Consider the following 27,787-nt stretch of genomic DNA (forward strand, 5'->3'; position numbering starts at 1 on the left):
TTAAAATTTTAAATTTTAAAATTTAAATACTAAATTTTAAAAATTTAATTAATAAAATTTTAAATTTTAATATTTAAAATTTTAATATTTAAAATTTTAAATTTTAAAATTTAAAAATTTAAATACTAAATTTTAAAAATTTAATTATTAAAACTTTAAATTTTAAATTTAAAAATTTAAATACTAAATTATAAAAATTTAATTATTAAAACTTTAAATTTTAAAATTTAAAAATTTGAATACTAAATTTTAAAAATTTAATTATTAAAATTTTAAATTTTATAATTTAAAAATTTAAATACTAAATTTTAAAAATTTAATTATTAAAACTTTAAATTTTAAAATTTAAAAATTTGAATACTAAATTTTAAAAATTTAATTATTAAAATTTTAAATTTTAAAATTTAAAAATTTAAATTTTAAAATTTAAAAATTTAAATATTAAATTTTAAAAATTTAATTATTAAAACTTTAAATTTTAAAATTTAAAAATTTAAATACTAAATTTTAAAAATTTAATTATTAAAATTTTAAATTTTATAATTTAAAAATTTAAATTTTAAAATTTAAAAATTTAAATACTAAATTTTAAAAATTTAATTATTAAAATTTTAAATTTTATAATTTAAAAATTTAAATTTTAAAATTTAAAAATTTAAATACTAAATTTTAAAAATTTAATTATTAAAACTTTAAATTTTAAAATTTAAAAATTTAAATACTAAATTTTAAAAATTTAATTATTAAAATTTTAAATTTTAAAATTTAAAAATTTAAATTTTAAAATTTAAATATTTAAATACTAAATTTTAAAAATTTAATTATTAAAACTTTAAATTTTAAAATTTAAAAATTTAAATACTAAATTTTAAAAATTTAATTATTAAAATTTTAAATTTTATGATTTAAAAATTTAAATTTTAAAATTTAAAAATTTAAATACTAAATTTTAAAAATTTAATTATTAAAATTTTAAATTTTATAATTTAAAAATTTAAATTTTAAAATTTAAAAATTTAAATTTTAAAATTTAAAAATTTAAATTTTAAAATTTAAATACCAAATTTTAAAAATTTAATTATTAAAATTTTAAATTTTAAAATTTAAATACTAAATTTTAAAAATTTAATTAATAAAATTTTAAATTTTAATATTTAAAATTTTAAATTTTAAAATTTAAAAATTTAAATACTAAATTTTAAAAATTTAATTATTAAAACTTTAAATTTTAAAATTTAAAAATTTAAATACTAAATTATAAAAATTTAATTATTAAATTTTAAATTTAAAATTTAAAAATTTAAATTTTAAATATAAAAATTTAAATTTTAAAATTTAAAAATTTAAATACTAAATTTTAAAAATTTAATTAATAAAATTTTAAATTTTAATATTTAAAATTTTAAATTTTAAAATTTAAAAATTTAAATACTAAATTTTAAAAATTTAATTATTAAAATTTTAAATTTAAAATTTAAAAATTTAAATACTAAATTTTAAAAATTTAATTATTAAAATTTTAAATTTTATAATTTAAAAATTTAAATTTTAAAATTTAAAAATTTAAATACTAAATTTTAAAAATTTAATTATTAAAATTTTGAAATTTATAATTTAAAAATTTAAATTTTAAAATTTAAAAATTTAAATACTAAATTTTAAAAATTTAATTATTAAAATTTTAAATTTTAAAATTTAAAAATTTAAATACTAAAGTTTACAAATTTAATTATTAAAATTTTAAATTTTAAAATTTAAAAATTTAAATACTAAATTTTAAAAATTTAATTATTAAAATTTTAAATTTTATAATTTAAAAATTTAAATTTTAAAATTTAAATACTAAATTTTAAAAATTTAATTATTAAAATTTTAAATTTTATAATTTAAAAATTTAAATTTTAAAATTTAAAAATTTAAATACTAAATTTTAAAAATTTAATTATTAAAACTTTAAATTTTAAAATTTAAAAATTTAAATACTAAATTTTAAAAATTTAATTATTAAAACTTTAAATTTTAAAATTTAAAAATTTAAATACTAAATTTTAAAAATTTAATTATTAAAATTTTAAATTTTATAATTTAAAAATTTAAATTTTAAAATTTAAAAATTTAAATACTAAATTTTAAAAATTTAATTAATAAAATTTTAAATTTTAATATTTAAAATTTTAAATTTTAAAATTTAAAAATTTAAATACTAAATTTTAAAAATTTAATTATTAAAATTTTAAATTTTAAAATTTAAAAATTTAAATTTTAAAATTTAAAAATTTAAATTTTAAAATTTAAAAATTTAAATACTAAATTTTAAAAATTTAATTATTAAAACTTTAAATTTTAAAATTTAAAAATTTAAATACTAAATTTTAAAAATTTAATTATTAAAATTTTAAATTTTAAAATTTAAAAATTTAAATTTTAAAATTTAAAAATTTAAATTTTAAAATTTAAAAATTTAAATACTAAATTTTAAAAATTTAATTAATAAAATTTTAAATTTTAATATTTAAAATTTTAAATTTTAAAATTTAAAAATTTAAATACTAAATTTTAAAAACTTAATTATTAAAATTTTAAATTTTAAAATTTAAAAATTTAAATACTAAATTTTAAAAATTTAATTATTAAAATTTTAAATTTTACAATTTAAAAATTTAAATACTAAATTTTAAAAATTTAATTATTAAAACTTTAAATTTTAAAATTTAAAAATTTAAATACTAAATTTTAAAAATTTAATTATTAAAATTTTAAATTTTAATAATTTAAAAATTTAAATTTTAAAATTTTAAAAATTTAAATATTAAATTTTAAAAATTTAATTATTAAAATTTAAATTTTAAAATTTAAAAATTTAAATACTAAATTTTAAAAATTTAATTATTAAAATTTTAAATTTTATAATTTAAAAATTTAAATTTTAAAATTTAAAAATTTAAATACTAAATTTTAAAAATTTAATTATTAAAATTTTAAATTTTATAATTTAAAAAATTTAAATTTTAAAATTTAAAAATTTAAATTTTAAAATTTAAAAATTTTAAATAAATTTTAAAAATTTAATTATTAAAACTTTAAATTTTAAAATTTAAAAATTTAAATACTAAATTTTAAAAATTTAATTATTAAAATTTTAAATTTTATAATTTAAAAATTTAAATTTTAAAATTTAAAAATTTAAATACTAAATTTTAAAAATTTAATTAATAAAATTTTAAATTTTAATATTTAAAATTTTAAATTTTAAAATTTAAAAATTTAAATACTAAATTTTAAAAATTTAATTATTAAAATTTTAAATTTTAAAATTTAAAAATTTAAATTTTAAAATTTAAAAATTTAAATTTTAAAATTTAAAAATTTAAATACTAAATTTTAAATATTTAATTATTAAAACTTTAAATTTCAAAATTTAAAAATTTAAATACTAAATTTTAAAAATTTAATTATTAAAATTTTAAATTTTAAAATTTAAAAATTTAAATTTTAAAATTTAAAAATTTAAATTTTAAAATTTAAAAATTTAAATACTAAATTTTAAAAATTTAATTAATAAAATTTTAAATTTTAATATTTAAAATTTTAAATTTTAAAATTTAAAAATTTAAATACTAAATTTTAAAAATTTAATTATTAAAATTTTAAATTTTAAAATTTAAAAATTTAAATACTAAATTTTAAAAATTTAATTATTAAAATTTTAAATTTTATAATTTAAAAATTTAAATTTTAAAATTTAAAAATTTAAATACTAAATTTTAAAAATTTAATTATTAAAATTTTGAATTTTATAATTCAAAAATTTAAATTTTAAAATTTAAAAATTTAAATACTAAATTTTAAAAATTTAATTATTAAAATTTTAAATTTTAAAATTTAAAAATTTAAATACTAAAGTTTAAAAATTTAATTATTAAAATTTTAAATTTTAAAATTTAAAAATTTAAATTTTAAAATTTAAAAATTTAAATACTAAATTTTAAAAATTTAATTATTAAAATTTTGAATTTTATAATTTAAAAATTTAAATTTTAAAATTTAAAAATTTAAATACTAAAGTTTAAAAATTTAATTATTAAAATTTTAAATTTTAAAATTTAAAAATTTAAATACTAAATTTTAAAAATTTAATTATTAAAATTTTAAATTTTATAATTTAAAAATTTAAATTTTAAAATTTAAAAATTTAAATTTTAAAATTTAAAAATTTAAATACTAAATTTTAAAAATTTAATTATTAAAACTTTAAATTTTAAAATTTAAAAATTTGAATACTAAATTTTAAAAATTTAATTATTAAAATTTTAAATTTTAAAATTTAAAAATTTAAATTATAAAATTTAAAAATTTAAATACTAAATTTTAAAAATTTAATTATTAAAACTTTAAATTTTAAAATTTAAAAATTTAAATACTAAATTTTAAAAATTTAATTATTAAAATTTTAAATTTTATAATTTAAAAATTTAAATTTTAAAATTTAAAAATTTAAATACTAAATTTTAAAAATTTAATTATTAATATTTTAAATTTTATAATTTAAAAATTTTAAATTTTAAAATTTAAAAATTTAAATTTTAAAATTTAAAAATTTAAATACTAAATTTTAAAAATTTAATTATTAAAACTTTAAATTTTAAAATTTAAAAATTTAAATACTAAATTTTAAAAATTTAATTATTAAAATTTTAAATTTTATAATTTAAAAATTTAAATTTTAAAATTTAAAAATTTAAATACTAAATTTTAAAAATTTAATTATTAAAATTTTAAATTTTAAAATTTAAAAATTTAAATACTAAATTTTAAAAATTTAATTAAAAAAATTTTAAATTTTAAAATTTAAAAATTTAAATTTTAAAATTTAAAAATTTAAATACTAAATTTTAAAAATTTAATTATTAAAACTTTAAATTTTAAAATTTAAAAATTTAAATACTAAATTTTAAAAATTTAATTATTAAAATTTTAAATTTTATAATTTAAAAATTTAAATTTTAAAATTTAAAAATTTAAATACTAAATTTTAAAAATTTAATTATTAAAATTTTAAATTTTATAATTTAAAAATTTAAATTTTAAAATTTAAAAATTTAAATTTTAAAATTTAAATAACAAATTTTAAAAATTTAATTATTAAAATTTTAAATTTTAAAATTTAAATACTAAATTTTAAAAATTTAATTAATAAAATTTTAAATTTTAATATTTAAAATTTTAAATTTTAAAATTTAAAAATTTAAATACTAAATTTTAAAAATTTAATTATTAAAACTTTAAATTTTAAAATTTAAAAATTTAAATACTAAATTTTAAAAATTTAATTATTAAAATTTTAAATTTTAAAATTTAAAAATTTAAATTTTAAAATTTAAAAATTTAAATACTAAATTTTAAAAATTTAATTAATAAAATTTTAAATTTTAATATTTAAAATTTTAAATTTTAAAATTTAAAAATTTAAATACTAAATTTTTAAAATTTAATTATTAAAATTTTAAATTTTAAAATTTAAAAATTTAAATACTAAATTTTAAAAATTTAATTATTAAAATTTTAAATTTTAATTATTAAAATTTTAAATTTTATAATTTAAAAATTTAAATTTTAAAATTTAAAAATTTAAATTTTAAAATTTAAAAATTTAAATACTAAATTTTAAAAATTTAATTAATAAAATTTTAAATTTTAATATTTAAAATTTTAAATTTTAAAATTTAAAAATTTAAATACTAAATTTTAAAAATTTAATTATTAAAATTTTAAATTTTAAAATTTAAAAATTTAAATACTAAATTTTAAAAATTTAATTATTAAAATTTTAAATTTTATAATTTAAAAATTTAAATTTTAAAATTTAAAAATTTAAATACTAAATTTTAAAAATTTAATTATTAAAATTTTGAATTTTATAATTTAAAAATTTAAATTTTAAAATTTAAAAATTTAAATACTAAATTTTAAAAATTTAATTATTAAAATTTTAAATTTTAAAATTTAAAAATTTAAATACTAAAGTTTAAAAATTTAATTATTAAAATTTTAAATTTTAAAATTTAAAAATTTAAATACTAAATTTTAAAAATTTAATTATTAAAATTTTAAATTTTATAATTTAAAAATTTAAATTTTAAAATTTAAAAATTTAAATACTAAATTTTAAAAATTTAATTATTAAAATTTTGAAATTTATAATTTAAAAATTTAAATTTTAAAATTTAAAAATTTAAATACTAAATTTTAAAAATTTAATTATTAAAATTTTAAATTTTAAAATTTAAAAATTTAAATACTAAATTTTAAAAATTTAATTATTAAAATTTTAAATTTTAAAATTTAAAAATTTAAATACTAAATTTTAAAAATTTAATTATTAAAATTTTAAATTTTAAAATTTAAAAATTTAAATACTAAAGTTTAAAAATTTAATTATTAAAATTTTAAATTTTAAAATTTAAAAATTTAAATTTTAAAATTTAAAAATTTAAATACTAAATTTTAAAAATTTAATTATTAAAATTTTGAATTTTATAATTTAAAAATTTAAATTTTAAAATTTAAAAATTTAAATACTAAAGTTTAAAAATTTAATTATTAAAATTTTAAATTTTAAAATTTAAAAATTTAAATACTAAATTTTAAAAATTTAATTATTAAAATTTTAAATTTTATAATTTAAAAATTTAAATTTTAAAATTTAAAAATTTAAATTTTAAAATTTAAAAATTTAAATACTAAATTTTAAAAATTTAATTATTAAAACTTTAAATTTTAAAATTTAAAAATTTGAATACTAAATTTTAAAAATTTAATTATTAAAATTTTAAATTTTAAAATTTAAAAATTTAAATTATAAAATTTAAAAATTTAAATACTAAATTTTAAAAATTTAATTATTAAAACTTTAAATTTTAAAATTTAAAAATTTAAATACTAAATTTTAAAAATTTAATTATTAAAATTTTAAATTTTATAATTTAAAAATTTAAATTTTAAAATTTAAAAATTTAAATACTAAATTTTAAAAATTTAATTATTAATATTTTAAATTTTATAATTTAAAAATTTTAAATTTTAAAATTTAAAAATTTAAATTTTAAAATTTAAAAATTTAAATACTAAATTTTAAAAATTTAATTATTAAAACTTTAAATTTTAAAATTTAAAAATTTAAATACTAAATTTTAAAAATTTAATTATTAAAATTTTAAATTTTATAATTTAAAAATTTAAATTTTAAAATTTAAAAATTTAAATACTAAATTTTAAAAATTTAATTATTAAAATTTTAAATTTTAAAATTTAAAAATTTAAATACTAAATTTTAAAAATTTAATTAAAAAAATTTTAAATTTTAAAATTTAAAAATTTAAATTTTAAAATTTAAAAATTTAAATACTAAATTTTAAAAATTTAATTATTAAAACTTTAAATTTTAAAATTTAAAAATTTAAATACTAAATTTTAAAAATTTAATTATTAAAATTTTAAATTTTATAATTTAAAAATTTAAATTTTAAAATTTAAAAATTTAAATACTAAATTTTAAAAATTTAATTATTAAAATTTTAAATTTTATAATTTAAAAATTTAAATTTTAAAATTTAAAAATTTAAATTTTAAAATTTAAATAACAAATTTTAAAAATTTAATTATTAAAATTTTAAATTTTAAAATTTAAATACTAAATTTTAAAAATTTAATTAATAAAATTTTAAATTTTAATATTTAAAATTTTAAATTTTAAAATTTAAAAATTTAAATACTAAATTTTAAAAATTTAATTATTAAAACTTTAAATTTTAAAATTTAAAAATTTAAATACTAAATTTTAAAAATTTAATTATTAAAATTTTAAATTTTAAAATTTAAAAATTTAAATTTTAAAATTTAAAAATTTAAATACTAAATTTTAAAAATTTAATTAATAAAATTTTAAATTTTAATATTTAAAATTTTAAATTTTAAAATTTAAAAATTTAAATACTAAATTTTTAAAATTTAATTATTAAAATTTTAAATTTTAAAATTTAAAAATTTAAATACTAAATTTTAAAAATTTAATTATTAAAATTTTAAATTTTAATTATTAAAATTTTAAATTTTATAATTTAAAAATTTAAATTTTAAAATTTAAAAATTTAAATTTTAAAATTTAAAAATTTAAATACTAAATTTTAAAAATTTAATTAATAAAATTTTAAATTTTAATATTTAAAATTTTAAATTTTAAAATTTAAAAATTTAAATACTAAATTTTAAAAATTTAATTATTAAAATTTTAAATTTTAAAATTTAAAAATTTAAATACTAAATTTTAAAAATTTAATTATTAAAATTTTAAATTTTATAATTTAAAAATTTAAATTTTAAAATTTAAAAATTTAAATACTAAATTTTAAAAATTTAATTATTAAAATTTTGAATTTTATAATTTAAAAATTTAAATTTTAAAATTTAAAAATTTAAATACTAAATTTTAAAAATTTAATTATTAAAATTTTAAATTTTAAAATTTAAAAATTTAAATACTAAAGTTTAAAAATTTAATTATTAAAATTTTAAATTTTAAAATTTAAAAATTTAAATACTAAATTTTAAAAATTTAATTATTAAAATTTTAAATTTTATAATTTAAAAATTTAAATTTTAAAATTTAAAAATTTAAATACTAAATTTTAAAAATTTAATTATTAAAATTTTGAAATTTATAATTTAAAAATTTAAATTTTAAAATTTAAAAATTTAAATACTAAATTTTAAAAATTTAATTATTAAAATTTTAAATTTTAAAATTTAAAAATTTAAATACTAAAGTTTAAAAATTTAATTATTAAAATTTTAAATTTTAAAATTTAAAAATTTAAATACTAAATTTTAAAAATTTAATTATTAAAATTTTAAATTTTATAATTTAAAAATTTAAATTTTAAAATTTAAATACTAAATTTTAAAAATTTAATTATTAAAATTTTAAATTTTATAATTTAAAAATTTAAATTTTAAAATTTAAAAATTTAAATACTAAATTTTAAAAATTTAATTATTAAAACTTTAAATTTTAAAATTTAAAAATTTAAATACTAAATTTTAAAAATTTAATTATTAAAACTTTAAATTTTAAAATTTAAAAATTTAAATTTTAAAATTTAAAAATTTAAATTTTAAAATTTAAAAATTTAAATACTAAATTTTAAAAATTTAATTAATAAAATTTTAAATTTTAATATTTAAAATTTTAAATTTTAAAATTTAAAAATTTAAATACTAAATTTTAAAAATTTAATTATTAAAATTTTAAATTTTAAAATTTAAAAATTTAAATTTTAAAATTTAAAAATTTAAATTTTAAAATTTAAAAATTTAAATACTAAATTTTAAAAATTTAATTATTAAAACTTTAAATTTTAAAATTTAAAAATTTAAATACTAAATTTTAAAAATTTAATTATTAAAATTTTAAATTTTAAAATTTAAAAATTTAAATTTTAAAATTTAAAAATTTAAATTTTAAAATTTAAAAATTTAAATACTAAATTTTAAAAATTTAATTAATAAAATTTTAAATTTTAATATTTAAAATTTTAAATTTTAAAATTTAAAAATTTAAATACTAAATTTTAAAAATTTAATTATTAAAATTTTAAATTTTAAAATTTAAAAATTTAAATACCAAATTTTAAAAATTTAATTATTAAAATTTTAAATTTTACAATTTAAAAATTTAAATACTAAATTTTAAAAATTTAATTATTAAAACTTTAAATTTTAAAATTTAAAAATTTGAATACTAAATTTTAAAAATTTAATTATTAAAATTTTAAATTTTAAAATTTAAAAATTTAAATTTTAAAATTTAAAAATTTAAATATTAAATTTTAAAAATTTAATTATTAAAACTTTAAATTTTAAAATTTAAAAATTTAAATACTAAATTTTAAAAATTTAATTATTAAAATTTTAAATTTTATAATTTAAAAATTTAAATTTTAAAATTTAAAAATTTAAATACTAAATTTTAAAAATTTAAGTATTAAAATTTTAAATTTTATAATTTAAAAATTTAAATTTTAAAATTTAAAAATTTAAATTTTAAAATTTAAAAATTTAAATACTAAATTTTAAAAATTTAATTATTAAAACTTTAAATTTTAAAATTTAAAAATTTAAATACTAAATTTTAAAAATTTAATTATTTAAATTTTAAATTTTATAATTTAAAAATTTAAATTTTAAAATTTAAAAATTTAAATACTAAATTTTAAAAATTTAATTAATAAAATTTTAAATTTTAATATTTAAAATTTTAAATTTTAAAATTTAAAAATTTAAATACTAAATTTTAAAAATTTAATTATTAAAATTTTAAATTTTAAAATTTAAAAATTTAAATTTTAAAATTTAAAAATTTAAATTTTAAAATTTAAAAATTTAAATACTAAATTTTAAATATTTAATTATTAAAACTTTAAATTTTAAAATTTAAAAATTTAAATACTAAATTTTAAAAATTTAATTATTAAAATTTTAAATTTTAAAATTTAAAAATTTAAATTTTAAAATTTAAAAATTTAAATTTTAAAATTTAAAAATTTAAATACTAAATTTTAAAAATTTAATTAATAAAATTTTAAATTTTAATATTTAAAATTTTAAATTTTAAAATTTAAAAATTTAAATACTAAATTTTAAAAATTTAATTATTAAAATTTTAAATTTTAAAATTTAAAAATTTAAATACTAAATTTTAAAAATTTAATTATTAAAATTTTAAATTTTATAATTTAAAAATTTAAATTTTAAAATTTAAAAATTTAAATACTAAATTTTAAAAATTTAATTATTAAAATTTTGAATTTTATAATTTAAAAATTTAAATTTTAAAATTTAAAAATTTAAATACTAAATTTTAAAAATTTAATTATTAAAATTTTAAATTTTAAAATTTAAAAATTTAAATACTAAAGTTTAAAAATTTAATTATTAAAATTTTAAATTTTAAAATTTAAAAATTTAAATTTTAAAATTTAAAAATTTAAATACTAAATTTTAAAAATTTAATTATTAAAATTTTGAATTTTATAATTTAAAAATTTAAATTTTAAAATTTAAAAATTTAAATACTAAAGTTTAAATATTTAATTATTAAAATTTTAAATTTTAAAATTTAAAAATTTAAATACTAAATTTTAAAAATTTAATTATTAAAATTTTAAATTTTATAATTTAAAAATTTAAATTTTAAAATTTAAAAATTTAAATTTTAAAATTTAAAAATTTAAATACTAAATTTTAAAAATTTAATTATTAAAACTTTAAATTTTAAAATTTAAAAATTTGAATACTAAATTTTAAAAATTTAATTATTAAAATTTTAAATTTTAAAATTTAAAAATTTAAATTTTAAAATTTAAAAATTTAAATACTAAATTTTAAAAATTTAATTATTAAAACTTTAAATTTTAAAATTTAAAAATTTAAATACTAAATTTTTAAAATTTAATTATTAAAATTTTAAATTTTATAATTTAAAAATTTAAATTTTAAAATTTAAAAATTTAAATACTAAATTTTAAAAATTTAATTATTAATATTTTAAATTTTATAATTTAAAAATTTTAAATTTTAAAATTTAAAAATTTAAATTTTAAAATTTAAAAATTTAAATACTAAATTTTAAAAATTTAATTATTAAAACTTTAAATTTTAAAATTTAAAAATTTAAATACTAAATTTTAAAAATTTAATTATTAAAATTTTAAATTTTAAAATTTAAAAATTTAAATACTAAATTTTAAAAATTTAATTAAAAAAATTTTAAATTTTAAAATTTAAAAATTTAAATTTTAAAATTTAAAAATTTAAATACTAAATTTTAAAAATTTAATTATTAAAACTTTAAATTTTAAAATTTAAAAATTTAAATACTAAATTTTAAAAATTTAATTATTAAAATTTTAAATTTTATAATTTAAAAATTTAAATTTTAAAATTTAAAAATTTAAATACTAAATTTTAAAAATTTAATTATTAAAATTTTAAATTTTATAATTTAAAAATTTAAATTTTAAAATTTAAAAATTTAAATTTTAAAATTTAAATAACAAATTTTAAAAATTTAATTATTAAAATTTTAAATTTTAAAATTTAAATACTAAATTTTAAAAATTTAATTAATAAAATTTTAAATTTTAATATTTAAAATTTTAAATTTTAAAATTTAAAAATTTAAATACTAAATTTTAAAAATTTAATTATTAAAACTTTAAATTTTAAAATTTAAAAATTTAAATACTAAATTTTAAAAATTTAATTATTAAAATTTTAAATTTTAAAATTTAAAAATTTAAATTTTAAAATTTAAAAATTTAAATTTTAAAATTTAAAAATTTAAATACTAAATTTTAAAAATTTAATTAATAAAATTTTAAATTTTAATATTTAAAATTTTAAATTTTAAAATTTAAAAATTTAAATACTAAATTTTTAAAATTTAATTATTAAAATTTTAAATTTTAAAATTTAAAAATTTAAATACTAAATTTTAAAAATTTAATTATTAAAATTTTAAATTTTAATTATTAAAATTTTAAATTTTATAATTTAAAAATTTAAATTTTAAAATTTAAAAATTTAAATTTTAAAATTTAAAAATTTAAATACTAAATTTTAAAAATTTAATTAATAAAATTTTAAATTTTAATATTTAAAATTTTAAATTTTAAAATTTAAAAATTTAAATACTAAATTTTAAAAATTTAATTATTAAAATTTTAAATTTTAAAATTTAAAAATTTAAATACTAAATTTTAAAAATTTAATTATTAAAATTTTAAATTTTATAATTTAAAAATTTAAATTTTAAAATTTAAAAATTTAAATACTAAATTTTAAAAATTTAATTATTAAAATTTTGAATTTTATAATTTAAAAATTTAAATTTTAAAATTTAAAAATTTAAATACTAAATTTTAAAAATTTAATTATTAAAATTTTAAATTTTAAAATTTAAAAATTTAAATACTAAAGTTTAAAAATTTAATTATTAAAATTTTAAATTTTAAAATTTAAAAATTTAAATACTAAATTTTAAAAATTTAATTATTAAAATTTTAAATTTTATAATTTAAAAATTTAAATTTTATAATTTAAAAATTTAAATTTTAAAATTTAAAAATTTAAATACTAAATTTTAAAAATTTAATTATTAAAACTTTAAATTTTAAATTTAAAAATTTAAATACTAAATTTTAAAAATTTAATTAATAAAATTTTAAATTTTAATATTTTAAATTTTAAATTTTAAAATTTAAAAATTTAAATACTAAATTTTAAAAATTTAATTATTAAAATTTTTAAATTTTAAAATTTAAAAATTTAAATACTAAATTTTAAAAATTTAATTATTAAAATTTTAAATTTTATAATTTAAACATTTAAATTTTAAAATTTAAAAATTTAAATACTAAATTTTAAAAATTTAATTATTAAAATTTTGAATTTTATAATTTAAAAATTTAAATTTTAAAATTTAAAAATTTAAATACTAAATTTTAAAAATTTAATTATTAAAACTTTAAATTTTAAAATTTAAAAATTTGAATACTAAATTTTAAAAATTTAATTATTAAAATTTTAAATTTTAAAATTTAAAAATTTTAATACTAAATTTTAAAAAATTAATTATTAAAATTTTAAATTTTAAAATTTAAAAATTTAAATACTAAATTTTAAAAATTTAGTTATAAAAATTTTAAATTTTAAAATTTAAAAATTTAAATTTTAAAATTTAAAAATTTAAATACTAAATTTTAAAAATTTAATTATTAAAATTTTAAATTTTATAATTTAAAAATTTAAATACTAAATTTTAAAAATTTAATTATTAAAACTTTAAATTTTAAAATTTAAAAATTTGAATACTAAATTTTAAAAATTTAATTATTAAAATTTTAAATTTTAAAATTTAAAAATTTAAATTTTAAAATTTAAAAATTTAAATACTAAATTTTAAAAATTTAATTATTAAAATTTTAAATTTTAAAATTTAAAAATTTAAATTTTAAAATTTAAAAATTTAAATTTTAAAATTTAAAAATTTAAATACTAAATTTTAAAAATTTAATTAATAAAATTTTAAATTTTAATATTTAAAATTTTAAATTTTAAAATTTAAAAATTTAAATACTAAATTTTAAAAATTTAATTATTAAAATTTTAAATTTTAAAATTTAAAAATTTAAATACTAAATTTTAAAAATTTAATTATTAAAATTTTAAATTTTATAATTTAAAAATTTAAATACTAAATTTTAAAAATTTAATTATTAAAACTTTAAATTTTAAAATTTAAAAATTTGAATACTAAATTTTAAAAATTTAATTATTAAAATTTTAAATTTTAAAATTTAAAAATTTAAATTTTAAAATTTAAAAATTTAAATATTAAATTTTAAAAATTTAATTATTAAAACTTTAAATTTTAAAATTTAAAAATTTAAATACTAAATTTTAAAAATTTAATTATTAAAATTTTAAATTTTATAATTTAAAAATTTAAATTTTAAAATTTAAAAATTTAAATACTAAATTTTAAAAATTTAAGTATTAAAATTTTAAATTTTATAATTTAAAAATTTAAATTTTAAAATTTAAAAATTTAAATTTTAAAATTTAATAATTTAAATAATAAATTTTAAAAATTTAATTATTAAAACTTTAAATTTTAAAATTTAAAAATTTAAATACTAAATTTTAAAAATTTAATTATTAAAATTTTAAATTTTATAATTTAAAAATTTAAATTTTAAAATTTAAAAATTTAAATACTAAATTTTAAAAATTTAATTAATAAAATTTTAAATTTTAATATTTAAAATTTTAAATTTTAAAATTTAAAAATTTAAATACTAAATTTTAAAAATTTAATTATTAAAACTTTAAATTTTAAAATTTAAAAATTTGAATACTAAATTTTAAAAATTTAATTATTAAAATTTTAAATTTTAAAATTTAAAAATTTAAATACTAAATTTTAAAAATTTAATTATTAAAATTTTAAATTTTATAATTTAAAAATTTAAATACTAAATTTTAAAAATTTAATTATTAAAACTTTAAATTTTAAAATTTAAAAATTTGAATACTAAATTTTAAAAATTTAATTATTAAAATTTTAAATTTTAAAATTTAAAAATTTAAATTTTAAAATTTAAAAATTTAAATATTAAATTTTAAAAATTTAATTATTAAAACTTTAAATTTTAAAATTTAAAAATTTAAATACTAAATTTTAAAAATTTAATTATTAAAATTTTAAATTTTATAATTTAAAAATTTAATTATTAAAATTTTAAATTTTATAATTTAAAAATTTAAATTTTAAAATTTAAAAATTTAAATACTAAATTTTAAAAATTTAAGTATTAAAATTTTAAATTTTATAATTTAAAAATTTAAATTTTAAAATTTAAAAATTTAAATACTAAATTTTAAAAATTTAATTATTAAAACTTTAAATTTTAAAATTTAAAAATTTAAATACTAAATTTTAAAAATTTAATTATTAAAATTTTAAATTTTATAATTTAAAAATTTAAATTTTAAAATTTAAAAATTTAAATACTAAATTTTAAAAATTTAATTAATAAAATTTTAAATTTTAATATTTAAAATTTTAAATTTTAAAATTTAAAAATTTAAATACTAAATTTTAAAAATTTAATTATTAAAATTTTAAATTTTAAAATTTAAAAATTTAAATTTTAAAATTTAAAAATTTAAATTTAAAATTTAAAAATTTAAATACTAAATTTTAAATATTTAATTATTAAAACTTTAAATTTTAAAATTTAAAAATTTAAATACTAAATTTTAAAAATTTAATTATTAAAATTTTAAATTTTATAATTTAAAAATTTAAATTTTAAAATTTAAAAATTTAAATACTAAATTTTAAAAATTTAATTATTAAAATTTTAAATTTTATAATTTAAAAATTTAAATTTTAAAATTTAAAAATTTAAATACTAAATTTTAAAAATTTAATTAATAAAATTTTAAATTTTAATATTTAAAATTTTAAATTTTAAAATTTAAAAATTTAAATACTAAATTTTAAAAATTTAATTATTAAAATTTTAAATTTTAAAATTTAAAAATTTAAATTTTAAAATTTAAAAATTTAAATTTTAAAATTTAAAAATTTAAATACTAAATTTTAAAAATTTAATTATTAAAACTTTAAATTTTAAAATTTAAAAATTTAAATACTAAATTTTAAAAATTTAATTATTAAAATTTTAAATTTTAAAATTTAAAAATTTAAATTTTAAAATTTAAAAATTTAAATTTTAAAATTTAAAAATTTAAATACTAAATTTTAAAAATTTAATTAATAAAATTTTAAATTTTAATATTTAAAATTTTAAATTTTAAAATTTAAAAATTTAAATACTAAATTTTAAAAATTTAATTATTAAAATTTTAAATTTTAAAATTTAAAAATTTAAATACTAAATTTTAAAAATTTAATTATTAAAATTTTAAATTTTACAATTTAAAAATTTAAATACTAAATTTTAAAAATTTAATTATTAAAACTTTAAATTTTAAAATTTAAAAATTTGAATACTAAATTTTAAAAATTTAATTATTAAAATTTTAAATTTTAAAATTTAAAAATTTAAATTTTAAAATTTAAAAATTTAAATATTAAATTTTAAAAATTTAATTATTAAAACTTTAAATTTTAAAATTTAAAAATTTAAATACTAAATTTTAAAAATTTAATTATTAAAATTTTAAATTTTATAATTTAAAAATTTAAATTTTAAAATTTAAAAATTTAAATACTAAATTTTAAAAATTTAAGTATTAAAATTTTAAATTTTATAATTTAAAAATTTAAATACTAAATTTTAAAAATTTAATTATTAAAATTTTGAATTTTATAATTTAAAAATTTAAATTTTAAAATTTAAAAATTTAAATACTAAATTTTAAAAATTTAATTATTAAAATTTTAAATTTTAAAATTTAAAAATTTAAATACTAAAGTTTAAAAATTTAATTATTAAAATTTTAAATTTTAAAATTTAAAAATTTAAATTTTAAAATTTAAAAATTTAAATACTAAATTTTAAAAATTTAATTATTAAAATTTTGAATTTTATAATTTAAAAATTTAAATTTTAAAATTTAAAAATTTAAATACTAAAGTTTAAAAATTTAATTATTAAAATTTTAAATTTTAAAATTTAAAAATTTAAATACTAAATTTTAAAAATTTAATTATTAAAATTTTAAATTTTATAATTTAAAAATTTAAATTTTAAAATTTAAAAATTTAAATTTTAAAATTTAAAAATTTAAATACTAAATTTTAAAAATTTAATTATTAAAACTTTAAATTTTAAAATTTAAAAATTTGAATACTAAATTTTAAAAATTTAATTATTAAAATTTTAAATTTTAAAATTTAAAAATTTAAATTTTAAAATTTAAAAATTTAAATACTAAATTTTAAAAATTTAATTATTAAAACTTTAAATTTTAAAATTTAAAAATTTAAATACTAAATTTTAAAAATTTAATTATTAAAATTTTAAATTTTATAATTTAAAAATTTAAATTTTAAAATTTAAAAATTTAAATACTAAATTTTAAAAATTTAATTATTAATATTTTAAATTTTATAATTTAAAAATTTTAAATTTTAAAATTTAAAAATTTAAATTTTAAAATTTAAAAATTTAAATACTAAATTTTAAAAATTTAATTATTAAAACTTTAAATTTTAAAATTTAAAAATTTAAATACTAAATTTTAAAAATTTAATTATTAAAATTTTAAATTTTAAAATTTAAAAATTTAAATACTAAATTTTAAAAATTTAATTAAAAAAATTTTAAATTTTAAAATTTAAAAATTTAAATTTTAAAATTTAAAAATTTAAATACTAAATTTTAAAAATTTAATTATTAAAACTTTAAATTTTAAAATTTAAAAATTTAAATACTAAATTTTAAAAATTTAATTATTAAAATTTTAAATTTTATAATTTAAAAATTTAAATTTTAAAATTTAAAAATTTAAATACTAAATTTTAAAAATTTAATTATTAAAATTTTAAATTTTATAATTTAAAAATTTAAATTTTAAAATTTAAAAATTTAAATTTTAAAATTTAAATAACAAATTTTAAAAATTTAATTATTAAAATTTTAAATTTTAAAATTTAAATACTAAATTTTAAAAATTTAATTAATAAAATTTTAAATTTTAATATTTAAAATTTTAAATTTTAAAATTTAAAAATTTAAATACTAAATTTTAAAAATTTAATTATTAAAACTTTAAATTTTAAAATTTAAAAATTTAAATACTAAATTTTAAAAATTTAATTATTAAAATTTTAAATTTTAAAATTTAAAAATTTAAATTTTAAAATTTAAAAATTTAAATTTTAAAATTTAAAAATTTAAATACTAAATTTTAAAAATTTAATTAATAAAATTTTAAATTTTAATATTTAAAATTTTAAATTTTAAAATTTAAAAATTTAAATACTAAATTTTTAAAATTTAATTATTAAAATTTTAAATTTTAAAATTTAAAAATTTAAATACTAAATTTTAAAAATTTAATTATTAAAATTTTAAATTTTAATTATTAAAATTTTAAATTTTATAATTTAAAAATTTAAATTTTAAAATTTAAAAATTTAAATTTTAAAATTTAAAAATTTAAATACTAAATTTTAAAAATTTAATTAATAAAATTTTAAATTTTATTATTTAAAATTTTAAATTTTAAAATTTAAAAATTTAAATACTAAATTTTAAAAATTTAATTATTAAAATTTTAAATTTTAAAATTTAAAAATTTAAATACTAAATTTTAAAAATTTAATTATTAAAATTTTAAATTTTATAATTTAAAAATTTAAATTTTAAAATTTAAAAATTTAAATACTAAATTTTAAAAATTTAATTATTAAAATTTTGAATTTTATAATTTAAAAATTTAAATTTTAAAATTTAAAAATTTAAATACTAAATTTTAAAAATTTAATTATTAAAATTTTAAATTTTAAAATTTAAAAATTTAAATACTAAAGTTTAAAAATTTAATTATTAAAATTTTAAATTTTAAAATTTAAAAATTTAAATACTAAATTTTAAAAATTTAATTATTAAAATTTTAAATTTTATAATTTAAAAATTTAAATTTTATAATTTAAAAATTTAAATTTTAAAATTTAAAAATTTAAATACTAAATTTTAAAAATTTAATTATTAAAACTTTAAATTTTAAAATTTAAAAATTTAAATACTAAATTTTAAAAATTTAATTAATAAAATTTTAAATTTTAATATTTTAAATTTTAAATTTTAAAATTTAAAAATTTAAGTACTAAATTTTAAAAATTTAATTATTAAAATTTTAAATTTTAAAATTTAAAAATTTAAATACTAAATTTTAAAAATTTAATTATTAAAATTTTAAATTTTATAATTTAAACATTTAAATTTTAAAATTTAAAAATTTAAATACTAAATTTTAAAAATTTAATTATTAAAATTTTGAATTTTATAATTTAAAAATTTAAATTTTAAAATTTAAAAATTTAAATACTAAATTTTAAAAATTTAATTATTAAAACTTTAAATTTTAAAATTTAAAAATTTGAATACTAAATTTTAAAAATTTTATTATTAAAATTTTAAATTTTAAAATTTAAAAATTTTAATACTAAATTTTAAAAATTTAATTATTAAAATTTTAAATTTTAAAATTTAAAAATATAAATTTTAAAATTTAAAAATTTAAATACTAAATTTTAAAAATTTAAATACTAAATTTTAAAAATTTAATTATTAAAACTTTAAATTTTAAAATTTAAAAATTTAAATACTAAATTTTAAAAATTTAATTATTAAAATTTTAAATTTTAAAATTTAAAAATTTAAATACTAAATTTTAAAAATTTAATTAAAAAAATTTTAAATTTTAAAATTTAAAAATTTAAATTTTAAAATTTAAAAATTTAAATACTAAATTTTAAAAATTTAATTATTAAAACTTTAAATTTTAAAATTTAAAAATTTAAATACTAAATTTTAAAAATTTAATTATTAAAATTTTAAATTTTATAATTTAAAAATTTAAATTTTAAAATTTAAAAATTTAAATACTAAATTTTAAAAATTTAATTATTAAAATTTTAAATTTTATAATTTAAAAATTTAAATTTTAAAATTTAAAAATTTAAATTTTAAAATTTAAAAATTTAAATTTTAAAATTTAAATAACAAATTTTAAAAATTTAATTATTAAAATTTTAAATTTTAAAATTTAAATACTAAATTTTAAAAATTTAATTAATAAAATTTTAAATTTTAATATTTAAAATTTTAAATTTTAAAATTTAAAAATTTAAATACTAAATTTTAAAAATTTAATTATTAAAACTTTAAATTTTAAAATTTAAAAATTTAAATACTAAATTTTAAAAATTTAATTATTAAAATTTTAAATTTTAAAATTTAAAAATTTAAATTTTAAAATTTAAAAATTTAAATTTTAAAATTTAAAAATTTAAATACTAAATTTTAAAAATTTAATTAATAAAATTTTAAATTTTAATATTTAAAATTTTAAATTTTAAAATTTAAAAATTTAAATACTAAATTTTTAAAATTTAATTATTAAAATTTTAAATTTTAAAATTTAAAAATTTAAATACTAAATTTTAAAAATTTAATTATTAAAATTTTAAATTTTAATTATTAAAATTTTAAATTTTATAATTTAAAAATTTAAATTTTAAAATTTAAAAATTTAAATTTTAAAATTTAAAAATTTAAATACTAAATTTTAAAAATTTAATTAATAAAATTTTAAATTTTATTATTTAAAATTTTAAATTTTAAAATTTAAAAATTTAAATACTAAATTTTAAAAATTTAATTATTAAAATTTTAAATTTTAAAATTTAAAAATTTAAATACTAAATTTTAAAAATTTAATTATTAAAATTTTAAATTTTATAATTTAAAAATTTAAATTTTAAAATTTAAAAATTTAAATACTAAATTTTAAAAATTTAATTATTAAAATTTTGAATTTTATAATTTAAAAATTTAAATTTTAAAATTTAAAAATTTAAATACTAAATTTTAAAAATTTAATTATTAAAATTTTAAATTTTAAAATTTAAAAATTTAAATACTAAAGTTTAAAAATTTAATTATTAAAATTTTAAATTTTAAAATTTAAAAATTTATATACTAAATTTTAAAAATTTAATTATTAAAATTTTAAATTTTATAATTTAAAAATTTAAATTTTATAATTTAAAAATTTAAATTTTAAAATTTAAAAATTTAAATACTAAATTTTAAAAATTTAATTATTAAAACTTTAAATTTTAAAATTTAAAAATTTAAATACTAAATTTTAAAAATTTAATTAATAAAATTTTAAATTTTAATATTTTAAATTTTAAATTTTAAAATTTAAAAATTTAAATACTAAATTTTAAAAATTTAATTATTAAAATTTTAAATTTTAAAATTTAAAAATTTAAATACTAAATTTTAAAAATTTAATTATTAAAATTTTAAATTTTATAATTTAAACATTTAAATTTTAAAATTTAAAAATTTAAATACTAAATTTTAAAAATTTAATTATTAAAATTTTGAATTTTATAATTTAAAAATTTAAATTTTAAAATTTAAAAATTTAAATACTAAATTTTAAAAATTTAATTATTAAAACTTTAAATTTTAAAATTTAAAAATTTGAATACTAAATTTTAAAAATTTAATTATTAAAATTTTAAATTTTAAAATTTAAAAATTTTAATACTAAATTTTAAAAATTTAATTATTAAAATTTTAAATTTTAAAATTTAAAAATATAAATTTTAAAATTTAAAAATTTAAATACTAAATTTTAAAAATTTAAATACTAAATTTTAAAAATTTAATTATTAAAACTTTAAATTTTAAAATTTAAAAATTTAAATACTAAATTTTAAAAATTTAATTATTAAAATTTTAAATTTTATAATTTAAAATTTTAAATTTTAAAATTTAAAAATTTAAATACTAAATTTTAAAAATTTAATTATTAAAATTTTAAATTTTAAAATTTAAAAATTTAAATTTTAAAATTTAAAAATTTAAATACTAAATTTTAAAAATTTAATTATTAAAACTTTAAATTTTAAAATTTAAAAATTTAAATACTAAATTTTAAAAACTTAATTATTAAAATTTTAAATTTTATAATTTAAAAATTTAAATTTTAAAATTTAAAAATTTAAATACTAAATTTTAAAAAATTAATTATTAAAATTTTAAATTTTAAAATTTAAAAATTTAAATACTAAATTTTAAAAATTTAGTTATAAAAATTTTAAATTTTAAAATTTAAAAATTTAAATTTTAAAATTTAAAAATTTAAATACTAAATTTTAAAAATTTAATTATTAAAATTTTAAATTTTATAATTTAAAAATTTAAATACTAAATTTTAAAAATTTAATTATTAAAACTTTAAATTTTAAAATTTAAAAATTTGAATACTAAATTTTAAAAATTTAATTATTAAAATTTTAAATTTTAAAATTTAAAAATTTAAATTTTAAAATTTAAAAATTTAAATACTAAATTTTAAAAATTTAATTATTAAAATTTTAAATTTTAAAATTTAAAAATTTAAATTTTAAAATTTAAAAATTTAAATTTTAAAATTTAAAAATTTAAATACTAAATTTTAAAAATTTAATTAATAAAATTTTAAATTTTAATATTTAAAATTTTAAATTTTAAAATTTAAAAATTTAAATACTAAATTTTAAAAATTTAATTATTAAAATTTTAAATTTTAAAATTTAAAAATTTAAATACTAAATTTTAAAAATTTAATTATTAAAATTTTAAATTTTATAATTTAAAAATTTAAATACTAAATTTTAAAAATTTAATTATTAAAACTTTAAATTTTAAAATTTAAAAATTTGAATACTAAATTTTAAAAATTTAATTATTAAAATTTTAAATTTTAAAATTTAAAAATTTAAATTTTAAAATTTAAAAATTTAAATATTAAATTTTAAAAATTTAATTATTAAAACTTTAAATTTTAAAATTTAAAAATTTAAATACTAAATTTTAAAAATTTAATTATTAAAATTTTAAATTTTATAATTTAAAAATTTAAATTTTAAAATTTAAAAATTTAAATACTAAATTTTAAAAATTTAAGTATTAAAATTTTAAATTTTATAATTTAAAAATTTAAATTTTAAAATTTAAAAATTTAAATTTTAAAATTTAATAATTTAAATACTAAATTTTAAAAATTTAATTATTAAAACTTTAAATTTTAAAATTTAAAAATTTAAATACTAAATTTTAAAAATTTAATTATTAAAATTTTAAATTTTATAATTTAAAAATTTAAATTTTAAAATTTAAAAATTTAAATACTAAATTTTAAAAATTTAATTAATAAAATTTTAAATTTTAATATTTAAAATTTTAAATTTTAAAATTTAAAAATTTAAATACTAAATTTTAAAAATTTAATTATTAAAACTTTAAATTTTAAAATTTAAAAATTTGAATACTAAATTTTAAAAATTTAATTATTAAAATTTTAAATTTTAAAATTTAAAAATTTAAATACTAAATTTTAAAAATTTAATTATTAAAATTTTAAATTTTATAATTTAAAAATTTAAATACTAAATTTTAAAAATTTAATTATTAAAACTTTAAATTTTAAAATTTAAAAATTTGAATACTAAATTTTAAAAATTTAATTATTAAAATTTTAAATTTTAAAATTTAAAAATTTAAATTTTAAAATTTAAAAATTTAAATATTAAATTTTAAAAATTTAATTATTAAAACTTTAAATTTTAAAATTTAAAAATTTAAATACTAAATTTTAAAAATTTAATTATTAAAATTTTAAATTTTATAATTTAAAAATTTAAATTTTAAAATTTAAAAATTTAAATACTAAATTTTAAAAATTTAAGTATTAAAATTTTAAATTTTATAATTTAAAAATTTAAATTTTAAAATTTAAAAATTTAAATACTAAATTTTAAAAATTTAATTATTAAAACTTTAAATTTTAAAATTTAAAAATTTAAATACTAAATTTTAAAAATTTAATTATTAAAATTTTAAATTTTATAATTTAAAAATTTAAATTTTAAAATTTAAAAATTTAAATACTAAATTTTAAAAATTTAATTAATAAAATTTTAAATTTTAATATTTAAAATTTTAAATTTTAAAATTTAAAAATTTAAATACTAAATTTTAAAAATTTAATTATTAAAATTTTAAATTTTAAAATTTAAAAATTTAAATTTTAAAATTTAAAAATTTAAATTTTAAAATTTAAAAATTTAAATACTAAATTTTAAATATTTAATTATTAAAACTTTAAATTTTAAAATTTAAAAATTTAAATACTAAATTTTAAAAATTTAATTATTAAAATTTTAAATTTTAAAATTTAAAAATTTAAATTTTAAAATTTAAAAATTTAAATTTTAAAATTTAAAAATTTAAATACTAAATTTTAAAAATTTAATTAATAAAATTTTAAATTTTAATATTTAAAATTTTAAATTTTAAAATTTAAAAATTTAAATACCAAATTTTAAAAATTTAATTATTAAAATTTTAAATTTTAAAATTTAAAAATTTAAATACTAAATTTTAAAAATTTAATTATTAAAATTTTGAATTTTATAATTTAAAAATTTAAATTTTAAAATTTAAAAATTTAAATACTAAATTTTAAAAATTTAATTATTAAAATTTTGAATTTTATAATTTAAAAATTTAAATTTTAAAATTTAAAAATTTAAATACTAAATTTTAAAAATTTAATTATTAAAACTTTAAATTTTAAAATTTAAAAATTTGAATACTAAATTTTAAAAATTTAATTATTAAAATTTTAAATTTTAAAATTTAAAAATTTTAATACTAAATTTTAAAAATTTGATTATTAAAATTTTAAATTTTAAAATTTAAAAATATAAATTTTAAAATTTAAAAATTTAAATACTAAATTTTAAAAATTTAAATACTAAATTTTAAAAATTTAATTATTAAAACTTTAAATTTTAAAATTTAAAAATTTAAATACTAAATTTTAAAAATTTAATTATTAAAATTTTAAATTTTATAATTTAAAATTTTAAATTTTAAAATTTAAAAATTTAAATACTAAATTTTAAAAATTTAATTATTAAAATTTTAAATTTTAAAATTTAAAAATTTAAATTTTAAAATTTAAAAATTTAAATACTAAATTTTAAAAATTTAATTATTAAAACTTTAAATTTTAAAATTTAAAAATTTAAATACTAAATTTTAAAAACTTAATTATTAAAATTTTAAATTTTATAATTTAAAAATTTAAATTTTAAAATTTAAAAATTTAAATACTAAATTTTAAAAAATTAATTATTAAAATTTTAAATTTTAAAATTTAAAAATTTAAATACTAAATTTTAAAAATTTAGTTATAAAAATTTTAAATTTTAAAATTTAAAAATTTAAATTTTAAAATTTAAAAATTTAAATACTAAATTTTAAAAATTTAATTATTAAAATTTTAAATTTTATAATTTAAAAATTTAAATACTAAATTTTAAAAATTTAATTATTAAAACTTTAAATTTTAAAATTTAAAAATTTGAATACTAAATTTTAAAAATTTAATTATTAAAATTTTAAATTTTAAAATTTAAAAATTTAAATTTTAAAATTTAAAAATTTAAATACTAAATTTTAAAAATTTAATTATTAAAATTTTAAATTTTAAAATTTAAAAATTTAAATTTTAAAATTTAAAAATTTAAATTTTAAAATTTAAAAATTTAAATACTAAATTTTAAAAATTTAATTAATAAAATTTTAAATTTTAATATTTAAAATTTTAAATTTTAAAATTTAAAAATTTAAATACTAAATTTTAAAAATTTAATTATTAAAATTTTAAATTTTAAAATTTAAAAATTTAAATACTAAATTTTAAAAATTTAATTATTAAAATTTTAAATTTTATAATTTAAAAATTTAAATACTAAATTTTAAAAATTTAATTATTAAAACTTTAAATTTTAAAATTTAAAAATTTGAATACTAAATTTTAAAAATTTAATTATTAAAATTTTAAATTTTAAAATTTAAAAATTTAAATTTTAAAATTTAAAAATTTAAATATTAAATTTTAAAAATTTAATTATTAAAACTTTAAATTTTAAAATTTAAAAATTTAAATACTAAATTTTAAAAATTTAATTAATAAAATTTTAAATTTTAATATTTAAAATTTTAAATTTTAAAATTTAAAAATTTAAATACTAAATTTTAAAAATTTAATTATTAAAATTTTAAATTTTAAAATTTAAAAATTTAAATTTTAAAATTTAAAAATTTAAATTTTAAAATTTAAAAATTTAAATACTAAATTTTAAATATTTAATTATTAAAACTTTAAATTTTAAAATTTAAAAATTTAAATACTAAATTTTAAAAATTTAATTATTAAAATTTTAAATTTTAAAATTTAAAAATTTAAATACTAAATTTTAAAAATTTAATTATTAAAATTTTAAATTTTATAATTTAAAAATTTAAATACTAAATTTTAAAAATTTAATTATTAAAACTTTAAATTTTAAAATTTAAAAATTTAAATACTAAATTTTAAAAATTTAATTAATAAAATTTTAAATTTTAATATTTAAAATTTTAAATTTTAAAATTTAAAAATTTAAATACTAAATTTTAAAAATTTAATTATTAAAATTTTAAATTTTAAAATTTAAAAATTTAAATTTTAAAATTTAAAAATTTAAATTTTAAAATTTAAAAATTTAAATACTAAATTTTAAATATTTAATTATTAAAACTTTAAATTTTAAAATTTAAAAATTTAAATACTAAATTTTAAAAATTTAATTATTAAAATTTTAAATTTTAAAATTTAAAAATTTAAATTTTAAAATTTAAAAATTTAAATTTTAAAATTTAAAAATTTAAATACTAAATTTTAAAAATTTAATTAATAAAATTTTAAATTTTAATATTTAAAATTTTAAATTTTAAAATTTAAAAATTTAAATACTAAATTTTAAAAATTTAATTATTAAAATTTTAAATTTTAAAATTTAAAAATTTAAATACTAAATTTTAAAAATTTAATTATTAAAATTTTAAATTTTATAATTTAAAAATTTAAATTTTAAAATTTAAAAATTTAAATACTAAATTTTAAAAATTTAATTATTAAAATTTTGAATTTTATAATTTAAAAATTTAAATTTTAAAATTTAAAAATTTAAATACTAAATTTTAAAAATTTAATTATTAAAATTTTAAATTTTAAAATTTAAAAATTTAAATACTAAAGTTTAAAAATTTAATTATTAAAATTTTAAATTTTAAAATTTAAAAATTTAAATTTTAAAATTTAAAAATTTAAATACTAAATTTTAAAAATTTAATTATTAAAATTTTGAATTTTATAATTTAAAAATTTAAATTTTAAAATTTAAAAATTTAAATACTAAAGTTTAAAAATTTAATTATTAAAATTTTAAATTTTATAATTTAAAAATTTAAATTTTAAAATTTAAAAATTTAAATACTAAATTTTAAAAATTTAATTATTAAAACTTTAAATTTTAAAATTTAAAAATTTGAATACTAAATTTTAAAAATTTAAT

Source organism: Aethina tumida, chromosome 3 (genome assembly GCF_024364675.1).
Source record: "Aethina tumida isolate Nest 87 chromosome 3, icAetTumi1.1, whole genome shotgun sequence".
Lineage (NCBI taxonomy): Eukaryota > Metazoa > Arthropoda > Insecta > Coleoptera > Nitidulidae > Aethina > Aethina tumida.